This window comes from Meles meles, chromosome X (assembly GCF_922984935.1).
Source record: "Meles meles chromosome X, mMelMel3.1 paternal haplotype, whole genome shotgun sequence".
Taxonomy (NCBI): Eukaryota; Metazoa; Chordata; class Mammalia; order Carnivora; family Mustelidae; genus Meles; species Meles meles.
Window position 1 is genome coordinate 66,634,880 of NC_060087.1, and position 20,170 is coordinate 66,655,049.

Below are 20,170 nucleotides of genomic sequence, written 5' to 3' on the forward strand. Positions count from 1 at the left end.
GTCCTATTATTTCACTTGGGAAAAATTCCTCTGTTTTCTCATTTTTGTCTAAGTCTCAGTTCCTGTTTCTACGCATTAGGAAAATCAGCTATATCTGTTCTTGAGGGCAATGGATTTATGCAGAAGGGGTCCCATATTGCCCTTCAGTGTAGTGTCCTTCATTTTCTGGGGCCAGGTGTTTCAGAGTGGGGACTCTGCTGATTTATCCTGGTTGCTTTATCTTTCAGGTCAGTAGTCTGCAGAAGCTTTATTTGCCTGTTGTGTGCAGAGTTTGGTCCCTGACCTGAATGTGGTGAGTTTTAAGAAGGTGTGCTGTGGTCTGCCCCTAAAATAATACCTACTGCCACCACCTCTGGAATCATGTCCCTGCAAAATTCCCAGGAATTCTGGGGGAAGGGTTACACCCTTCTTTACTTACACAAGCATGACTGGGAAGAGAAGGGTGGTTCCACTGGAGTGAAGGGGATCTAGTCTTGGTGTAAGCAAGTTAAATATCAAGCTTTGTAGTCTTGCTGATTTCTGCATGTGGCCCTGTGCTTATGCTCAAGGGAGGGAAGGGAAAAGCTGCCTCCCAGTTCCTTCATTACTAGAGGGGTCTCTCTGTGAATACTACCTCTTTGGTACATACACTGAAATAAGTAAAAACCTCCCCACTGTGTGCCCCAGGTTCTTTTAAGATTGCTGTTTTCATGTTGTATCTTCACAGCCTGTTTGCCCTGATTTCTCTCCAAGAGCAGTCCAACTGTTCTCTATGTTATCTTGGAGTCAAGCCCACTGACCTTTAAAATTGCAATTTTTAAACACACCTGGTTGCCAGAAGTCACGAATTCATTCCCTCTTGCTTTCCAAGCCAATTACTATGGGGACTGCTTTTCCCCATGCACCACCCTTGGGTTAATCTGTCTCTCATCTTTCTCTATCACCATGGCTGCATCCCCACTGCAGGGACTACAATCTATTTCTCTACCAAACTGCATTTCCGTACTTCTTACCTTCTTCAATATGGCCTCTTCTCTACCCTTAGTTGTGGAGTTTGTTCTGGCAGTCTTTAGGTCAATTTCTGAGGTATTTAGGATGATTTGATACTTACTAGTTGTATTTGTAGGAAGAGGTGAGCCTAGGGTCCTCCTATTTTGCCACCATCTTCCCCTTTTTTTCCACTTTAATATATCTTACATTTCAAAATCACACTACCAAGAAAAGATTTATAAATTGTCCTGACCTGTATCTCTAATTTGAATGAGCTTAATTAAACATTTTTTCTTTTAAAGTAGATCTATGTGAGTCAAATGTCCACCCCTTTTATGTATAAAGGCAGAGGCATAGAATTCAGCTTTTGAGTTTATTTGATATTTGATCTTTCCTCTGTAACTAAGACAGAGCCTTGATACAGATGATACAATTGTGAACAAATTACCCATATCATTAATGCCATGAGACACTAGCCAGATGGAAATGACTTTGGTGGGGACATTGTCTTAAAAGTCAAGAAACCTGGGTTTAAGTCCAAGATTTATCATTAATTCACTATGAAACATGAATCCAGTCCTTCTCTCTTACATTATTCATCCTTAAAATTAGAGCTTAGACTAAATCATCACTCATATTTCATTCAGTTCTGATATAGTGTTCTCATCTGACCAGTTTGGAGTGGAATTTAACAATGTTCCTTTGGGGATAGTAATTTGATTCTAATTGGGCTAAGGTTCCTTGATCTAAATAAGAATGACAAGTACAGTCTAGGTCAGGAAATTTTACTACCAGTTATTTTATGTCATAATACATGAGGATTGGCTCCTATGAGTTCTATTTGGGACAGCCAGCTGAAACCACAAGACTGATATGTCCATGCCTAAACCTTACTTGGTGGAAGCAGACAGGAAGAAAATGAAGATAATAAAAGGTGAGCCTATACAAAATGCAAAATTTATAGGCTTTAGTAATCTGAAAATATATCTTTCTGTTCTGTGCTTATTGAAGTCCTGCTATTGTTAATAGGCCCAGCCCAATCTCTTATTCTCCTGGAAGTCTTGCCTGACTTGTACCCTGAAATTCCATTCCTTATCCAAGCCTCCCTCTGCCCCAACATCCCTGACTTCTGTAAAATCTTACAGCAGTAGATATGACATTTTTAGGTCCTTATGACATGTATGTTGCCTTATATTTGAGGCAACTACATAATGTCTTATCTGCTTAACCACATTCTAAAATGTTGTCCTTTTGTTTGATCAGCTCTCTCCTACTCTTTTCTCTTCATTCTCTCTTCTTCAGCTATATTTAATCTACTGGCCTTCATTTAGCAGTTACTCAGTAGATGTTTGCTGAATGAAGTTAAGTCAGAGTGAAGGGAGAAAGCACTAAAATAAACTCAAGACATAGGAAAAAGTAAATGGGAAAATTTTCTTTAAATAAGCAAATAAAGCATTAATGCCCTATTCTGCCAGACTGTGAAGTACAGAATAAAAAGGTACAACAGAGACAATGAATTGTGATCTGTTGTCAATATATCTGACTTAATGCAAACATAGATTAATTTGACCCTTTCTCCTATATTTACTACAATTGCTGAGACCTATTCTCACCATAGCTAGCTTAGTGCAAAATCATTAAATATTGTTTTTGTAATTCAGTTTTGTGTCCTGGAATCTTTTTATTTTTCTTTTATATCCTGCTCCCACCATCTAGTCTCATATTTCTAATTCTAATAAATTCATTCACACCAATGTTTTCAAATAAGTATATTCCAAGTGTCAGGATTTGAAGATTAAGACTCATGAAGAAGGAAATTCTTGCCTCCAAAGGACTTGTGTTTCAGGCATTAGTAAAGAAAATATTTTGAGGCAAAGTTCTACAGATGCTTCCTTTAATATACTGTGAATGTATGTCCTGGCATGATGCTGGACCTGCATTAATATACTTCTTTCTTCCATGGTCTATATGAAAAGGTCCCTTGCTCTGGTCAAAAATACTACTTAAGTCTTGGAGATTGCCTTCACTTGCCCCTTGTTCATCTCTCAGGGATCCTGCTGCCGGTGGTGATATGTTAGGTGTCTAATATAGTGTGGTGCTGGGTTCTAGAGCTCTGAGGCTACTTGGAACACCATCTTCAATAGGCTGTGGCTAAGGGTCTGGGCTGCAGGAAATCATGCTCTTTTCACCCAGTTATCCCTAACTACTGAGAGGAAATGGGTGTTTACTTGTACTTCCTGGCCCAGGACCCTGGGAGGAATGGGGAGTGGAGGAACAGGAAGTGGGAGGTTAGTTATGTATCTTCAAGTTTTTCTTAAAGAGTAGAGTATTTATTTTAATCTTGGGTTTTAAAGGTCTACACATCTAAGAATACCTTAGGCAGAAGTTATTTCCACTTTGAACTCTCCTACTAGGAGCTACCTAAGGACAACTTTAGGTAAGGAGTATCTACTTTGGTACCTCAACACTACATATATGAGGGTCTGAGAGAAAAGATCACAGTGAAGATTACAGTCCGAGAGAAAAGATCACAGTGAAGATTGCAATGGCCTACTATCTGTGAAAGGGGTCAGAGGGTAGATAACTTCTGCAAAAGGCTCCATAAACAAATAGGCCACCTATTGTCACAAACTCAAAGCTTAGTGCAACCACAAGATTAGAAGACAATGAACAATGAACGGTGGTCCTATAAATAGAAACAACGGTTTCTTTGCTAAGTGTGAAGTATAGCAGGCTTTATGTACAGCCCATAGCATAGTTCTGCATCATTAATCAGAGAGAGAGAGAGACTGAGCACCAGCGAGCTTGCTAGCTCAAGCTAACCTCCTGGAAAACGGAAATGTTCAGTGTGCACAGAGGCTTGCATATTTCACTCTGACATCTCACTACCATGTTTTCCAACATGGTAGTGGTTAAGTAATACTGAGAGGTTTTTGTTTTGTTTTGTTTTGTTTTTCCTTTTGCTATCTTCATTTTTCTTTTGGCTTTAAAATTTTGTTTTCTTTTTATTCTTCCCCCCCTCCTTCTGTACCTCCCTCCCTCCTCCCTTTTCTTTTCTTTCTCTTACTTTTTTTCTTTCTCTCTTCTTTCATTTAGTCTTTATTTCCTTTTTTTTTTTTTTTTGGTAGTGAGAAAGGATTAGATTGTTTCTTTCTCAGAACAGAGAGCTGGAATCTATGCATATATCAGTAGCACCCTTGTTGGAGCGGTTGTCGCTTGAATTCTTTGGAGATCTCTGAAGAAAACAGAAACTGAAACGGTAGGCTCCTTTTTTAATGAATATTTAGATCTTATCTGAGTCTTTTACTGTTAATATCTAGAATTGGTCTCTTCATACCAGATTCTGGATAACCTGTCAGTTCTAAGGGTGGTATGGATATCATGAACCTGGACCATCCTAGTATGTCATTTCCTTAGTATTTTTATGAACAACAACAACAACTGTGTGTGTATATATATATCTATAGATATATATATATACACAGAGACATACAGTTGGCCACTTGATGTGGGAGGGGGAGTAACTTAGAATAGGAAGAAATGTAAGTTTGACATGGAAAGATTTTTCCTAATGTGTTTCACTCAATTGATATTGAATAAAATATACCCATGAACACTCATAAATTAACCAACTTGGTATTAAGTAGAGTCACTTGCAGAATGTGCAGAATATTTTTCATCTACTCTTTGTTACAACTTTTTGGAGGTGATATTTTTATCTACTAAATGATTAAAATGGTATGGTTTCTGTTAGTTTCAAAATGAGCTTGTGATTAAAAAACAAGAGCTATAATGTCTCAGGACCTTTACTAATACGGATGCATGTTCTTATCAGCTTGTATAAGTTATATATTTTTACTAAAAATGTGAATTGTAGTTAAGTGTAGAGATTCTGCTTTCAAAGAATGCTCTGCAGAACAACAATGACAACAAAACACAATTATAATGAGAGAAAAGAAATAAGACAAGATATATAGTTGACTTTCTCATAGATGAGCTGTATCTATCAGAATAATCAGTACATTAAAAGAAACAACAATGAGCTAAATGATTTTAGGTTAAATTTACATCTTTAGATACACATAATTAACTTATTTTGTATTTAGTAGTTTCCTGGTTTGCATTTTTTTCCCTCTTCTGTGCTCAAGTAGAAATATTGAGGAAGGTGCCTTCTAACTTAAAACCAAATGATGGGGTTATCAGTAGCATGGAAGTGTTGGGAGATGCATTCAGAGATTATGAAAAAAGAAAGGGTAATTTAAAAAAAAAATGAAAGGATGGGTTTCCAACGTGATCCAGGATGAAATCTCAAATAATTTTCCTGTTCCTTTCTCTGCTCTTAACAATGGTGTGCATGGACCTTATATTAGTTTTTTTTATTATTTTTTCCATGGACTTCATTTTATATTGCTTGAATCTTTTTCACAAAGAAAAAAGGTATAATTTTAATCAATTAGAGTTACATTTGTTAGAGAGCTTTGTATCATTCAGTAAGAAGTATTTCTTTCCTTCAGCTGCTATAAATATCAGGTATTGTGGCAAAGGTATTAATTTTATAGATAGGATTCAAGTTTTTCAGCTGAAGGAAAGATTCCACCGGCCACACTAGCAGATACCTGGAGCACATAAAAACCATCCTTCAAGAAGTTTGTGTCTGGGGGGAGGGTATTTTTTTAATTATAGAAAATATTTTTTGCACTTTGAAACACTTGTACTGCTCTAATTTGCTATATGTTTTCAGCATTATTTCTGTGAGACAGGAATCATCTAATATACCTATCCTGTTTGGGCTGGTACAATATGGTACTGAATATTGTAAAGGTGAATGAAAAATACAAATGGGACATTGACTGCTCCAAAAATTCACTGAATTTTCACCTAGAGACCCTTAAGAATTTTCCCCCTTTGAACTAGGTGACTGAAATGAATAGGAGAAAGAAGCATGCTTTCTGCATTCCTCTCATAGACAGTTTTGACATTAATCAGATACTCAGAGTACGAAAGGGAATTTAACTCTTTCTTCTTCTTTTTTTTTTTTTGCTTTTTTTTTTCCATTTTATTTATTTTTTCAGTGTAACAGTATTCATTCTTTTTGCACAACACCCAGTGCTCCATGCAAAACGTGCCCTCCCCATTACCCACCACCTGTTCCCCCAACCTCCCACCCCTGACCCTTCAAAACCCTCAGGTTGCCCCAACTTCCCACCCCTGACCCTTCAAAACCCTCAGGTTGTTTTTCAGAGTACATAGTCTCTTATGGTTCGCCTCCCCTCCCCAATGTCCATAGCCTGCTCCCCCTCTCCCAATCCCACCTCCCCCCAGCAACCCCCAGTTTGTTTTGTGAGATTGAGTCATTTATGGTTTGTCTCCCTCCCAATCCCATCTTGTTTCATTTACTCTTCTCCTATCCACCTACCCCCCCATGTTGCTTCTCCATGTCCTCATATCAGGGAGATCATATGATAGTTGTCTTTCTCCGATTGAGTTATTGCACTAAGCATGATACGCTCTAGTTCCATCCATGTCGTCGCAAATGGCATGATTTCATTTATTTTGATGGCTGCATAGTATTCCATTGTGTATATATACCACATCTTCTTTATCCATTCATCTCTTGATGGACATCTAGGTTCTTTCCATAGTCTGGCTATTGTAGACATTGCTGCTATAAACATTCGGGTACACGTGCCCCTTCGGATCACTATGTTTGTATCTTTAGGGTAAATACCCAGTAGTGCAATTGCTGGGTCATAGGGTAGTTCTATTTTCAACATTTTGAGGAACCTCCATGCTGTTTTCCAGAGTGGTTGCACCAGCTTGCATTCCCACCAACAGTGGAGGAGGGTTCCCCTTTCTCTGCATCCTCGCCAGCATCTGTCATTTCCTGACTTGTTAATTTTAGCCATTCTGACTGGTGTGAGGTGATATCTCATTGTGGTTTTGATTTGTATTTCCCTGATGCCGAGTGACGTGGAGCACTTTTTCATGTGTCTGTTGGCCATCTGGATGTCTTCTTTGCAGAAATGTCTGTTCATGTCCTCTGCCCATTTCTTGATTGGATTGTTTGTTCTTTGGGTGTTGAGTTTGCTAAGTTCCTTATAGATTTTGGACACTAGCCCTTTATCTGATATGTCGTTTGCAAATATCTTCTCCCATTCTGTCAGTTGTCTTTTGGTTTTGTTAACTGTTTCCTTTGCTGTGCAAAAGCTTTTGATCTTGATGAAATCCCAATAGTTCATTTTTGCCCTTGCTTCCCTTGCCTTTGCCGTTGTTCCTAGGAAGATGTTGCTACGGCTGAGGTCGAAGAGGTTGCTGCCTGCATTCTCCTCAAGGATTTTGATGGATTCCTTTCTCACATTGAGGTCCTTCAGCCATTTGGAGTCTATTTCGTGTGTGGTGTAAGGAAGTGGTCCAATTTCATTTTTCTGCATGTGGCTGTCCAATTTTCCCAGCACCATTTATTGAAGAGGCTGTCTTTTTTCCATTGGACATTCTTTCCTGCTTTGTCGAAGATTAGTTGACCATAGAGTTGAGGGTCGATTTCTGGGCTCTCTATTCTGTTCCACTGATCTATGTGTCTGTTTTTGTGCCAGTACCATTCTGTCTTGATGATGACAGCTTTGTAATAGAGCTTGAAGTCCGGAATTGTGGTGCCACCAACTTTGGCTTTGTTCTTCAATATTCCTTTGGCTATTCGAGGTCTTTTCTGGTTCCATATAAATTTTAGGATTATTTGTTCCATTTCTTTGAAAAAAATGGATGGTATTTTGATAGGGATTGCATTAAATGTGTAGATTGCTTTAGGTAGCATAGACATTTTCACAATATTTATTCTTCCAATCCAGGAGCATGGAACATTTTTCCATTTTTTTGTGTCTTCCTCAATTTCTTTCATGAGTACTTTATAATTTTCTGTGTATAGATTCTTAGTCTCTTTGGTTAGGTTTATTCCTAGGTATCTTATAGTTTTGGGTACAATTGTAAATGGGATTGACTCCTTAATTTCTCTTTCTTCAGTCTTGTTGTTGGTGTACAGAAATGCAACTGATTTCTGTGCATTGATTTTATATCCTGACACTTTACTGAATTCTTGTACAATTTCTAGCAGTTTTGGAGTGGAGTCTTTTGGGTTTTCCACATATAGTATCATATCATCTGCGAAGAGTGATAGTTTGACTTCTTCTTTACCAATTTGGATGCCTTTAATTTCTTTTTGTTGTCTGATTGCTGAGGCTAGGACTTCTAGTACTATGTTGAATAGCAGTGGTGATAATGGACATCCCTGCCGTGTTCCTGACCTTAATGGAAAAGCTTTCAGTTTTTCTCCATTGAGAATGATATTTGCGATGGGTTTTTCATAGATGGCTTTGATAATATTGAGGTATGTGCCCTCTATCCCCACACTTTGAAGAGTTTTGATCAGGAAGGGATGCTGTACTTTGTCAAATGCTTTTTCAGCATCTATTGAGAGTATCATATGGTTCTTGTTCTTTCTTTTATTAATGTGTTCTATCACATTGATTGATTTGCGGATGTTGAACCAACCCTGCAGCCCTGGAATAAATCCCACTAATTCTGAAAGAGGGGACCACAGATACTGCTGTTTCCCTTGCCCTTTAAAGTGACCTCCCAAAAGCCTTTTTCTTGTGTCATAGGTTTAGAGAATCAGTCTGCAAACACTGAGACAAAGAAAATTGTCAGAAACAGATTCAAATCCTTTCATTGATGGGAGAAATGGAAAACATCTAAGATTATTTTACGCTTGAAACATGGCATACATTCACAGTTTTCGTTTTACAGTTGGAAAAACTGAGGCTCAGATAATTGAAATGACTGGGCCAAGTACCTCTATGAGTCTATGACAGAGAAAAGGCTACAACCTACATCTCTGACACCTCATCCAGTGCTCATTTCACTTTTTCTTACCACTTAACAAGGCTTGAGGATTAAGAGAAGCATGTATTATTCATTGGGAAATGTTAAAATGTGTTATTTAGAAATTGCTCAAGAATAAAGGGGCACTTTTCAGGGTTCTCCCAAGGACCTTATAATGTAACAAATTTTGTTTTGCTGGGGTCTGCCACTGCCACTGTTTCCTTGCAAGAGTAGGAGATAATTATTCTACTATGCCCATAGGAAAGAAAAAAACCTAAAATGAAAATGAATATGCACAATGTTGCAAAATTAACACAGTCCTGGCCATGTACTTGATGTTTATGTGCTATATCATATGCCAAGGCAATAGTTTGGCCAAGCTATAAGACAAGAGAAAGTACTCAGGAAGTCCTGAGTTCTAGGAGATTCCATGTTTGAGTGGAGTCAAGATTATAGGGTAAGCATAAAGGCAAAACAGACTTAGAATAAAGTGTGAAGAAGTTAATATAATAATTTGTGGTATGTGAATCCAGAAGAGGATGTAGTCATTAGTGGCTTAACTATTACTGCTTATTGTATAACATCATGATATCTGGGATTTGAAAATTAAAGTGAGTTCTCTTGATATAGTCATTGAAAGATAATCCAGAGAGGAGAGTGTGCTTCAGAAGAATAACTTTTACTTGTAGCAATGACCACATTAGCATAAACTGCTACAAATCAAGATGTAGAAATAGTTCCTGAGAAATAATCAGAAGTACTTGGTTTTTAACCAAAACCAAGTCCGTATAGATGCTGGAGATGGATATGGGTCAAGAAATTCTCTAAATCTAATTAGCTAGTGAGAAAACAAATGTTTAAACCATTGCTCATGATTATTTGGCAAATCATGATAAGAATGGCTCCTGCTCAGAGCATGAGCCTAGCCTTCCCATTCAATTTCAACTGTATCTTGGACAGCATAATTACTATCCCTTTAGGTCCCTAAAATATATGCAAATGTCAACCATTAACTCAAAAATCCCTTCAATTCCTTTCTTAATTTTTGACAATATATTTGTTTCTTTCAACAGTTTTTGCTCAGTGTCACACTGTTTATGGAAGGGAATGACAAGGCTTCCTCCACATTCTCAGCAACAGAAGAAAGCATTTAATTTTGTTATAATTATAAATACTTAGCTAGAATTATTTTCAGCTTTACTTTGCAGGTCACATTCAGGTATTTCTATAAAGCTAACAATATATTACCAGATGTTTCTGTTTTAAAAGTTTTTATTTAAATTCCAGTTAGTTAACATACAGCTTAATAACATATAGCTTAATATACAATTTAGTGATTCAACATTACTGTACAATACCCTATGCTCATCACAACAAGTGAACTTCTTAATCCCCATGTCCTATTTTACCCATCCCCACCACTCACCTCGCCTCTAGTAACCATCACTCTGTTTTCTATAGTTAAGAGTCTGTTCCTTGGTTTGCTTCCCTTTCTATTTTTTCCTTATGTTCCTTTGTTTTGTTTCTTGAATTCCACATATGAGTGAAATCAAGTGGTATTTGTCTTTCTCTGACTGACTTATTTCACTTAGCATAATATTCCGTAGTTCCATGCACATCACTGCAAATGAAAAGATTTCATTCTTTTTATGGTAAGTAATATTGCATGGTGTGTGTGTGTGTGTGTGTGTGTGTGTGTGTGTGTTTGTGTATTCATTGGTAGACAAACACTTGGGCTGTTTGCATAATTTTGCTATTATAGATAATGCTGCTATAAATATTGGGGTGCATGTAACCCTACAAATCAGTATTTTGTATCCATTGGGTAAATACCTAGCAGTGCAATTGCTGGATTTTAAGGTAAGTTCTATTTTATCCTTTGAGGAACTTCCGTAATATTTTCCACAGTGTCTACACCACATTGCACTTCTACCAAGAGGGTTCCCCTTTCTCCACATCCTCCCTAACACCTATTGTTTCTTGTGCAGTTGATTTTTACCATTCAGACTGGTGTGAGGTGATATCTCATTGTAGTTTTGATTTTCATTTCCCTGATGATCAGTGATGTTGAGCATCTTTTCATATGACTGTTAGCGATTTCTATGTCTTCTTTGGAAAAAAAATGTCTATTCATGTTTTCTGTCCATTTTTAATTTGATTATCCAATTTTGGGGTGTATAGTTTTTTTTGTTTTTAAAGATTTTATTTATTTATTTGACAGACAGAGATCACAAGTAGGCAGAGAGGCAGGCAGAGAGAGAGAGAGGGAAGCAGGCTCCCCGCTGAGTAGAGAGCCCAATGTGGGGCTCGGTCCCAGGACCCTAGGATCATGACCCGAGCTGAAGCCAGAGGCTTTAACCCACTGAGCCACCCGGGGCCCCTGGGTATTTAGTTTTTAAATTCTTTATAGACTTTGGATACTAACCCTTTATCAGATACGCCATTTAAAAATATCTTCTGGCATTCCATAGGTTGCCTTTTAGTTTTGACAATTCTTTCCTTCTCTGTTCAGAAGCTTTTTATTTTGATAAAGTCCCAATAGTTTATTCTTTGCTTTTGTTTTCCTTGCCTAAGGAGATATATCTAGGAAAAAAAAAAAAACATGTTATGACTAATATCAAAGATGTTACTGCCTGTCCTTCTCTAGGATTTCTGTGGTTTCATGTCTTATATGCAGGTCTTTCATTCTTTCTGAATTTATTTTTTGGTGTGGTGTTAAGAAAATGGTCCAGTTTCAATCTTTTGCTTATTGCTGTCCAGTTTTTTCCCAACACCATATGTTGAAGGGACTTTTTCTCATTGGGTGTTCTTTCTGGCTTTGCTGAAGATTAATTGACCATATAGTTGTGGGGTCATTTCTGGGTTTTCCATTCTGTTGATCTATGTGTCTATTTTTGTGACGGTACCATACTGTTTTGATCACTACAGCTTTATAATATAACTCAAAGTTTAGAGTTGTGAAGCTTAATTTAAAACAAAACATTTCTGTAGTTTGCAATCATTGTCTTACTTTATTCACTTTTGTAACCAGAGTGGCTTTATTTACACATATTGGCTTTGTTTATACATATTGATGTGACATCAATCAGAAATGTCAAAAAAACATTTCCTCCTACAGATTTAGAATAAATGGGTATTTAAAAAACACATCTGAAAAATAATAAATTGGTTTGTTTTTCATACATCATATATTTTCTTTTTTCTTTTTTTTTTTTTTATTATTATTTTTTTTTCCCTTTTTATTTATTTATTTTTTTTTCAGCGTAACAGTATTCATTCTTTTTGCACAACACCCAGGAGGGCACGTTTTGCATCATATATTTTCTGACACACCATTTGGTCTGACATTTTCAAAATAGAGAAGGTACTCAAAATGTTTAGTTTTTTTTTTAAAGATTTTATTAATTTATTTATTTGACAGATAACAAGTAGGCAGAGAGGCAGGCAGAGAGAGAGAGGAGGAAGCAGGCTCCCTGGTGAGCAGAGAGCCCGATGCGGGGCTCGATCCCAGGACCCTGAGACCATGACCCAAGCCGAAGGCAGCGGCCCCAACCCACTGAGCCACCCAGGCGTCCCAAAATATTTAGTTTTTTAAAGATTTTATTTATTTATTTGGGAGAGAGAGAGAATGAGAGAGAGAGAGAACATGAGAGGAAAGAAGTCAGCAGTAGATGCAGACTTCCTGCTGAGCAGGGAGTTTGATGTGGGACTCAATCCCAGGACTCCAGGATCACGACCCGAGCCAAAGGCAATCACTTAACCAACTGAGCCACCCAGGTGCCCAAAATATTTAGTTTTAAAGAACCAACTCACACGTCACCTTATGTCACCTAAAAATGATTTTATACTCTAAGCAGTAAATCATTGCCATTAATGTCCTATAAATAAAGTGTAAGAATTATTTTATCATATAAATGTAAGTCATTAACTTATAAGAAATATCTGGTTAAAAAAGTGAAAGATCTGTACTTTCAAAACTATAAAACACTGATAAAAAAATTGAAGATGACACAGAGAAATGGAAAGACATTCCATGCTCATGGATTGTAAGAACAAATATTAAATGTCTATACTACCCAAAACAATCTACATATTTAATACAATCTTTATCAAAATACCAAGAGTGATTTTCACAGAGCTAGGACAAAGAGTTCTAAAGTTTGTATGTAACACAAAAGACCCCGAATAGCCAAGGCTATTATTGTTGTTGTTTAATCTTTTTTTTTTTCCCTCACTGCATTCTACGGTATTAGCAGTTTTCTCATTTTTCTAAGAATGTTGGGGTTAAATTTATGTGTTACTGATTTTTAATATTTTATAAATGAAGGAAAGTTTGGTCACTTGACCTAACATTAATCCCTCTGTGGGATCTTTGGGCATTGAGTTTGCTAAGTTCCTTATAGATTTTGGATCCTAGCCCTTTATCTGATATATCGTTTGCAAATATCTTCTCCCATTCTGTCAGTTGTCTTTTGGTTTTGTTAACTGTTTCCTTTGCTGTGCAAAAGCTTTTGATCTTGGTGAAATCCCAATAGTTCATTTTTGCCCTTGCTTCCCATGCCTTTGGTGATGTTCCTAGGAAGACGTTGCTGTGGCTGAGGTCGAAGAGGTTGCTGCCTGTGTTCTCCTCAAGGATTTTGATGGATTCCTTTCTCACATTGAGGTCCTTCATTCATTTTGAGTCTGTTTTCATGTGTGGTGTAAGGAAATGGTCCAATTTCATTTTTCTGTATATGGCTGTCCAGTTCTCCCAACACCATTTGTTGAAGAGGCTGTCTTTTTTGCATTGGACATTCTTTCCTGTTTTATCAAAGATTAGTTGACCATAGAGTTGAGGGTCTGTTTCTGGGCTCTGTATTCTGTTCTATTGATCTATGTGTCTGTTTTTGTGCCAGTACCATGCTGTCTTGATGATGACAGCTTTGGAACAGAGCTTGAAGACTGGAATTGTGATGCCACCCACTTTGGCTTTCTTTTTCAATATTCCTTTGGCTATTCAAGGACTTTTCTGGTTTCATATAAATTTTAGGAGTATTTGTTCCATTTCTTTGGGGAAAAAATGGATGGTATTTTGATAGGGATTGCATTAAATGTGTAGATTGCTTTAGGTAGCACAGACATTTTCACAATATTTATTCTTCCAATCCAGGAGCATGAACATTTTTCCTTTTCCTTGTGTCTTCCTCATTTGCTTTCATGAGTACTTTATAGTTTCCTGCATATAGATTCTTTGCCTCTTTGGTTAGGTTTATTCCTAGGTATCTTATTGTTTTGGGTGCAACTGTAAATGGGATTGATTCCTTAATTATGCTTTCTTCTGTCTTGCTGTTGGTGTAGAGAAATGCAACTGATTTCTGTGCACTGATTTTATTTCCTGACACTTTACTGAACTCCTGTACAAGTTCCAGCAGTTTTAGAGTGGAGTCTTTTGGGTTTTCGACATATGCTATCATATCATCTGCGAAGAGTGATAGTTTGACTTCTTCTTTGCCAATTTGGATGCCTTTAATTTCGTTTTGTTGTCTGATTGCTGAGGCTAGGACCTCTAGTACTATGTTGAATAGCAATGGTGATAATGTACATCCCTGCTGTGTTCCTGACCTTAACAGAAAAGCTTTCAGTATTTCTCCATTGAGAATGATATTTGTGGTAGGTTTTTCATAGATGGATTGATGATATTGAGGTATGTGCCCTCTATCCCTACACTTTGAAGAGTTTTGTTCAGGAAGGGATGCTGTACTTGGTCAAATGCTTTTTCAGCATCTATTGAGAGTATCATATGGTTCTTGTTCTTTCTTTTATTAATGTGTTGCATCACATTGATTTATTTGCAGATGTTGAACCAACCTTGCAGCCCTGGAATAAATCCCACTTGGTTGTGCTGTATAATCCTTTTAATGTACTGTTGGATCCTATTGGCTAGTATTTTGGTGAGAATTTTGCATCTGTGTGCATCAAGGAGTTTGGTCTATAATTCTCTTTTTTTGGTGGGATCCTTGTCTGGTTTGGGGATCAAGGTGATGCTGACCTCATAAAATTAGTTTGGAAGTTTTCCTTCCATTTCTATTTTTGGGAAAAGTTTCAGGAGAATAGGAATTAGTTCTTCTTTAAATGTTTGGTAGAATTCCCCTGGGAAGCCTTCTGGCCCTGAGCTTTTGTTTGTTTGAAGATTTTTGATGACTATTTAAATCTGCTTACTGGTTATAAGTCTCTTCAGGTTTTCTATTTCTTCCTGGTTCAGTTGTGGGAGTTTATATGTCTCTAGGAATGCATCCATTTCTTCCAGATTGTCAAATTTGTTGCCATAGAGTTGTTCATAATATGTTCTTATAATTGTTTGTATATCTTTGGTGTTGGTTGTGATCTCTCCTCTTTCATTCATGATTTTATTTATTTGGGTCTTTTCTCTTTTCTTTTTGTTAAGTCTGGACAGGGGTTTATCAATCTTATTAATTCTTTCAAAGTACCAGTTCCTAGTTTCATTGATTTGTTCTATTGTTTTTTTGGATACTATTTCATTGATTTCTGCTCTGATCTTTATGATTTCTCTTCTCCTGCTGGGTTTAGGATTTCTTTATTGTTCTTTCTCTACCTTAGGAGTAGGGTTAGGTTGTGTACTTGAGACCTTTCTTGTTTCTTGAGAAAGGCTTGTACCGCTACATATTTTCCTCTCAGGACTGCCTTTGTTGCGTCCCACAGATTTTGAACCATTGTGTTTTCATTACCATTTGTTTCCATGAGTTTTTTCAATTCTTCCTTAATTTCTTGGTTGACCCATTCATTCTTTAGAAAGGATGTTGTTTAGTCTCCATGTATTTGGGTTCTTTCCAAATTTCCTCTTGTGATTGAGTTCTAGCTTCAGAGCACTGTGGTCTGAAAATATGCAGGCAATGATCCAAATATTTGATACCAGTTGAGACCTGATTTAGGACCCAGGATGTGATCTATTCTGGAGAGTGTTCCATGTGCACTAGAGAAGAATGTGTATTCTGCTGCTTTGGGATGAAATGTTCTGAATATTTCGGTGATGTCCATCTGGTCCAGTGTGTCATTTACTGCCTTTATTTCCTTGTTGATCTTTTGCTTGGATGATCTGTCCATTTCAGTGAGGGGAGTGTTAAAGTCCCCTACTATTATTGTATTACTGTCAATGTGTTTCTTTGATTTCATTATGAATTGGTTTATATAGTTGGCTGTTTCCATGTTAGGGGCAGAGATATTTAAAATTGTTAGATCTTCTTGTTGTACAGACTCTTGAGTATGATATAGTGTCCTTCCTCATCTCTTGTTATAGTCTTTGGCTTAAAGTCTAATGATCTGTTATAAGGATTGCCACCCTAGCCTTCTTCTGATGTCCATTAGCATGCTAAATTGATTTCCACCCCCTCATTTTAAATCTGGAGGTGTCTTCAGGCCTAAAATGAGTTTTCTGTAGGCAGTATATTGATGGGTTTTGTTTTTTTATCCATTCTGATACCCTGTGTCTTTTGATTGGGGCATTTAGCCCATTAACATTCAGGGTAACTATTGAGAGATATGAGTTTAGTGCCATTGTATTGCCTATAAGGTGACTGTTACTGTATATTGTCTCTCTTCTTTCTGATCTACTACTTTTAGGGTCTCTCTTTGCTTAGAGGACTGCTTTCAATATTTCCTGTAGAGCTGGTTTGGTGTTAGCAAATTCTTTCAGTTTTTGTTTGTCCTGAAAGCTTTTTATCACTCCTTCTATTTTCAGTGATAGCCTAGCTGGATATAGTATTTTTGGCTGCATGTTTTTCTCGTTTAGTGCTCTGAATATATCATGCCAGCTCTTTCTGGCCTGCCATGTCTCTGTGGATAAGTCTGCTGCCAATCTAATAGTTTTACCATTGTATGTTACAGACTTCTTTTCCCGGGCTTCTTTCAGGATTTTTATATTTGTCGCTTAGTCTTGTAAATTTTACTATTAGATGATGCAGTATGGACCTTTTCTTATTGATTTTGAGGGGGGTTCTCTGCACCTCCTGGATTTTGTGTTTGTTCCCTTTGCCATATTAGGGATATTCTCTACAATAATTCTCTCCAATATTCCTTCTGCTCCCCTCTGTCTTTCTTCTTCTTCTGGAATCCCTATTATTCTTTTTTTAAGATTTTATTTATTTATTTGACAGACAGAGATCACAAGTAGGCAGAGAGGCAGGCAGAGAGAGACCTATTATTCTAATGTTGTTCATCTTATGGTGTCACTTATCTCTCGAATTCTCCCCTCCTTGTCAGTAGATGTTTGTCCCTCTTTTGCTCAGCTTCTTTATTGTCTGTCATTTGGTCTTCTATGTCACTAATTCTTTCTTCTGCCTCATTGATCCTAGCAGTGAGAGCCTTGATTTTTTATTGCACCTCATTAATAGCTTTTTTTTTTCAACTTGGTTACATTTTACTTCTTTTATTTCTCCAGAAAGGACTTTTATCTCTCCAGAGAAGGTTTCTCTAATATCTTCCTTGCCTTTTTCGAGCCTGGCTAGAACCTTGAGAATCATCATTCTGAAATCTAGATCTGACATATTACCAATGTCATATTGATTAAGTCCCTAGCCTTTGGTATTGTCTCTTGTTCTTTTTTTTGTGGTGAGTTTTCCCGCCTTGTCATTTTGTCCAGATAAGAATATATGAAGGAGCAAATAAAATACTAAGAGGCTGGCAAAGACCCCAGGAAAATGCACTTTAACCAAATCAGAAAAGACCCCAAATCATGGGGGGGCGGGGAGAAAGGGGATAAAACAAAATTCAGAAAGAAAAAAAAATAAAAAAAAGAAAACAAATTTAAAAAATATAAAAAAGAAAAAATATATATGTTAGACTGGTGACTAGATCAGGGTGACTCACTTAATTTTGGGAGTATTTTGGTCTCTTAGAAGAAACTGCCTCCCAAAATTTTAAAGAATGAAAAACATATATAAGGGTAAACAGAAGGAAGGGATGGAATATGCCTATAAAGATGAAAAATTTTTTTTTTTTAATTTCTAATAAAGTAGTTGATAAAGTCAGTTGGTTGTGAGAATAAAGAAAAAGAAAGTAGAAATATTTTGCTCAGGCTGGACACTAGAACAAGCCCGGAGCTATATTTAGGGTATATTTTGTTCTATTAGAAGAAGTTGTACTCCAAATTTTTTGAAGAAAAAACCCTATGTGTATACAAAAATAAAGTTAGATACAATGAAGGATAAAATATGACTATCATAATGAAGGTTCCAAAAAAGTTATTATTTTTCTAATGAAAGTATTGTTAAGATAAAGTAGTTAAAAAAACATTCAAAGAGGAAAAGGTAAAAGTTAAAAAAATTTGGAAGAAGAAATAAAATTAAATTAAAAAAATTAAATTAACTCCAAGACTAAGTAATCATGGGGAGAAAACCATGAATTCCATGCTTTGCTTTCTCCTTCTCTGGAATTCCGCTGTTCGCCTTGGTAAGTGAACTTGGTGTTGGCTGGATTTCTTGTTGATCTTCTGGGGGAGGGGCCTGTTGTAGTGATTCTCAATTGACTTTGCCCCAGGCGGAATTGCACCACCCTTATCAGGGGCCTGGCTAAGTAATCTTCTCAGGTTTGCTTTCAGGAACTTTAGTTCCCTGAATGCTTTCCGTAGAGTTCTGGAGGACGGAATGAAAATGGCGGCCTTGCAATCTCTGGCCGAGAGGAGTCGAGAGCTCGGGACCCCACTCCTCAATGTGCCCTCACAGAGAAGTGCTCAATCACTCCCATGTCCCTGGCCTCTGGCTTTGCTCTGAGCTAACCCAGCCTGTGACCCATTCAAAGTAACCCCAAGCTGCGAGCTCACTCCTCGGTTCTGTCACTGTAGCTGGCTTCCCCGCTCTAATACCTGCCAGCACTGCGACACTCAGACACCTCCGATCCTTCTGTGACACCACTGGACCTAGGTCCACGCCGAACCCTCATGGGCTTCACCCCAGTTTAGCGTCTGGTTTGATGTCCCTCAATGGAGCAGACTTTTAAAATATGGATTTTTTTTTATTCCACACATTTAATTTTTTACTTTTTAAAAAAAAAATTTATTTCTTATTTTTTTTATAAACATATCATGTATTTTTATCCCCAGGGGTACAGGTCTGTGAATCTCCAGGTTTACACACTTCACAGCACTCACCATAGCACATACCCTCCCCAATGTCCATAACCCCCCTCACCCTCTCCCAACCCCCCTCCCCCATCAACCCTCAGTTTGATTTGTGAGATTAAGAGTCATTTATGGTTTGTCTCCCTCCCAGTCCCATCTTGTTTCATTTATTCTTCTCCTATCCCCCTAACCCCCCACGTTGCATCTCCACATCCTCATATCACGGAGATCATATGATAGCTGTCTTTCTCCGATTGACTTATTTCACTAAGCATGATACCCTCTAGTTCCATCCACATCATTGCAAATGGTAAGATTTCATTTCGTTTGATGGCTGCATAGTATTCCATTGTGTATATATACCACCTCTTCTTTATCCATTCATCTGTTGATGGACATCTAGGTTCTTTTCATAGTTTGGCTATTGTAGACATTGCTGCTATAAACATTCAGGTGCACATGCCCCTACAGATCACTATGTTTGTATCTTTAGGGTAAATACCCAGTAGTGCAATTGCTGGGTCATAGGGTAGTTCTATTTTCAACATTTTGAGGAACCTCCATGCTGTTTTCCAGAGTGGTTGCACCAGCTTGCATTCCCACCAACAGTGTAGGAGGGTTCCCCTTTCTCTGCATTCTCGCCAGCATCTGTCATTTCCTGACTTGTTAATTTTAGCCATTCTGACTGGTGAGAGGTGGTATCTCATTGTGGTTTTGATTTGTATTTCCCTGATGCCGAGTGACGTGGAGCACTTTTTCATGTGTCTGTTGGCCATCTGGATGTCTTCTTTGCAGAAATGTCTGTTCATGTCCTCTGCCCATTTCTTGATTGGATTGTTTGTTCTTTGGGTGTTGAGTTTGCTAAGTTCCTTATAGATTTTGGATCCTAGCCCTTTATCTGATATATCGTTTGCAAATATCTTCTCCCATTCTGTCAGTTGTCTTTTGGTTTTGTTAACTGTTTCCTTTGCTGTGCAAAAGCTTTTGATCTTGGTGAAATCCCAATAGTTCATTTTTGCCCTTGCTTCCCTTGCCTTTGCCGATGTTCCCAGGAAGACGTTGCTGTGGCTGAGGTCGAAGAGGTTGCTGCCTGTGTTCTCCTCAAGGATTTTGATGGATTCCTTTCTCACATTGAGGTCCTTCATTCATTTTGAGTCTGTTTTCATGTGTGGTGTAAGGAAATGGTCCAATTTCATTTTTCTGTATATGGCTGTC

At 37.5% G+C, this 20,170-nt stretch overlaps 1 protein-coding gene across 3 annotated transcripts in view; it reads left to right on the forward strand.

Moving 5' to 3' along the window:
- The first annotated feature begins 3,772 nt into the window (after positions 1-3,772).
- GPR174 (G protein-coupled receptor 174) overlaps positions 3,773-20,170 on the forward strand; it is a 69,424-nt gene continuing 53,026 nt past the window's right edge. For 2 of the 3 annotated variants that reach the window (XM_045994592.1, XM_045994595.1), the window contains exon 1: positions 3,985-4,228. The gene's annotated coding sequence lies outside the window, so the exon portion shown is untranslated. Of the gene's footprint in view, positions 3,886-3,984; positions 4,229-20,170 lie in introns of those variants that run through there. The other variant, XM_045994593.1, reaches the window with a different exon arrangement.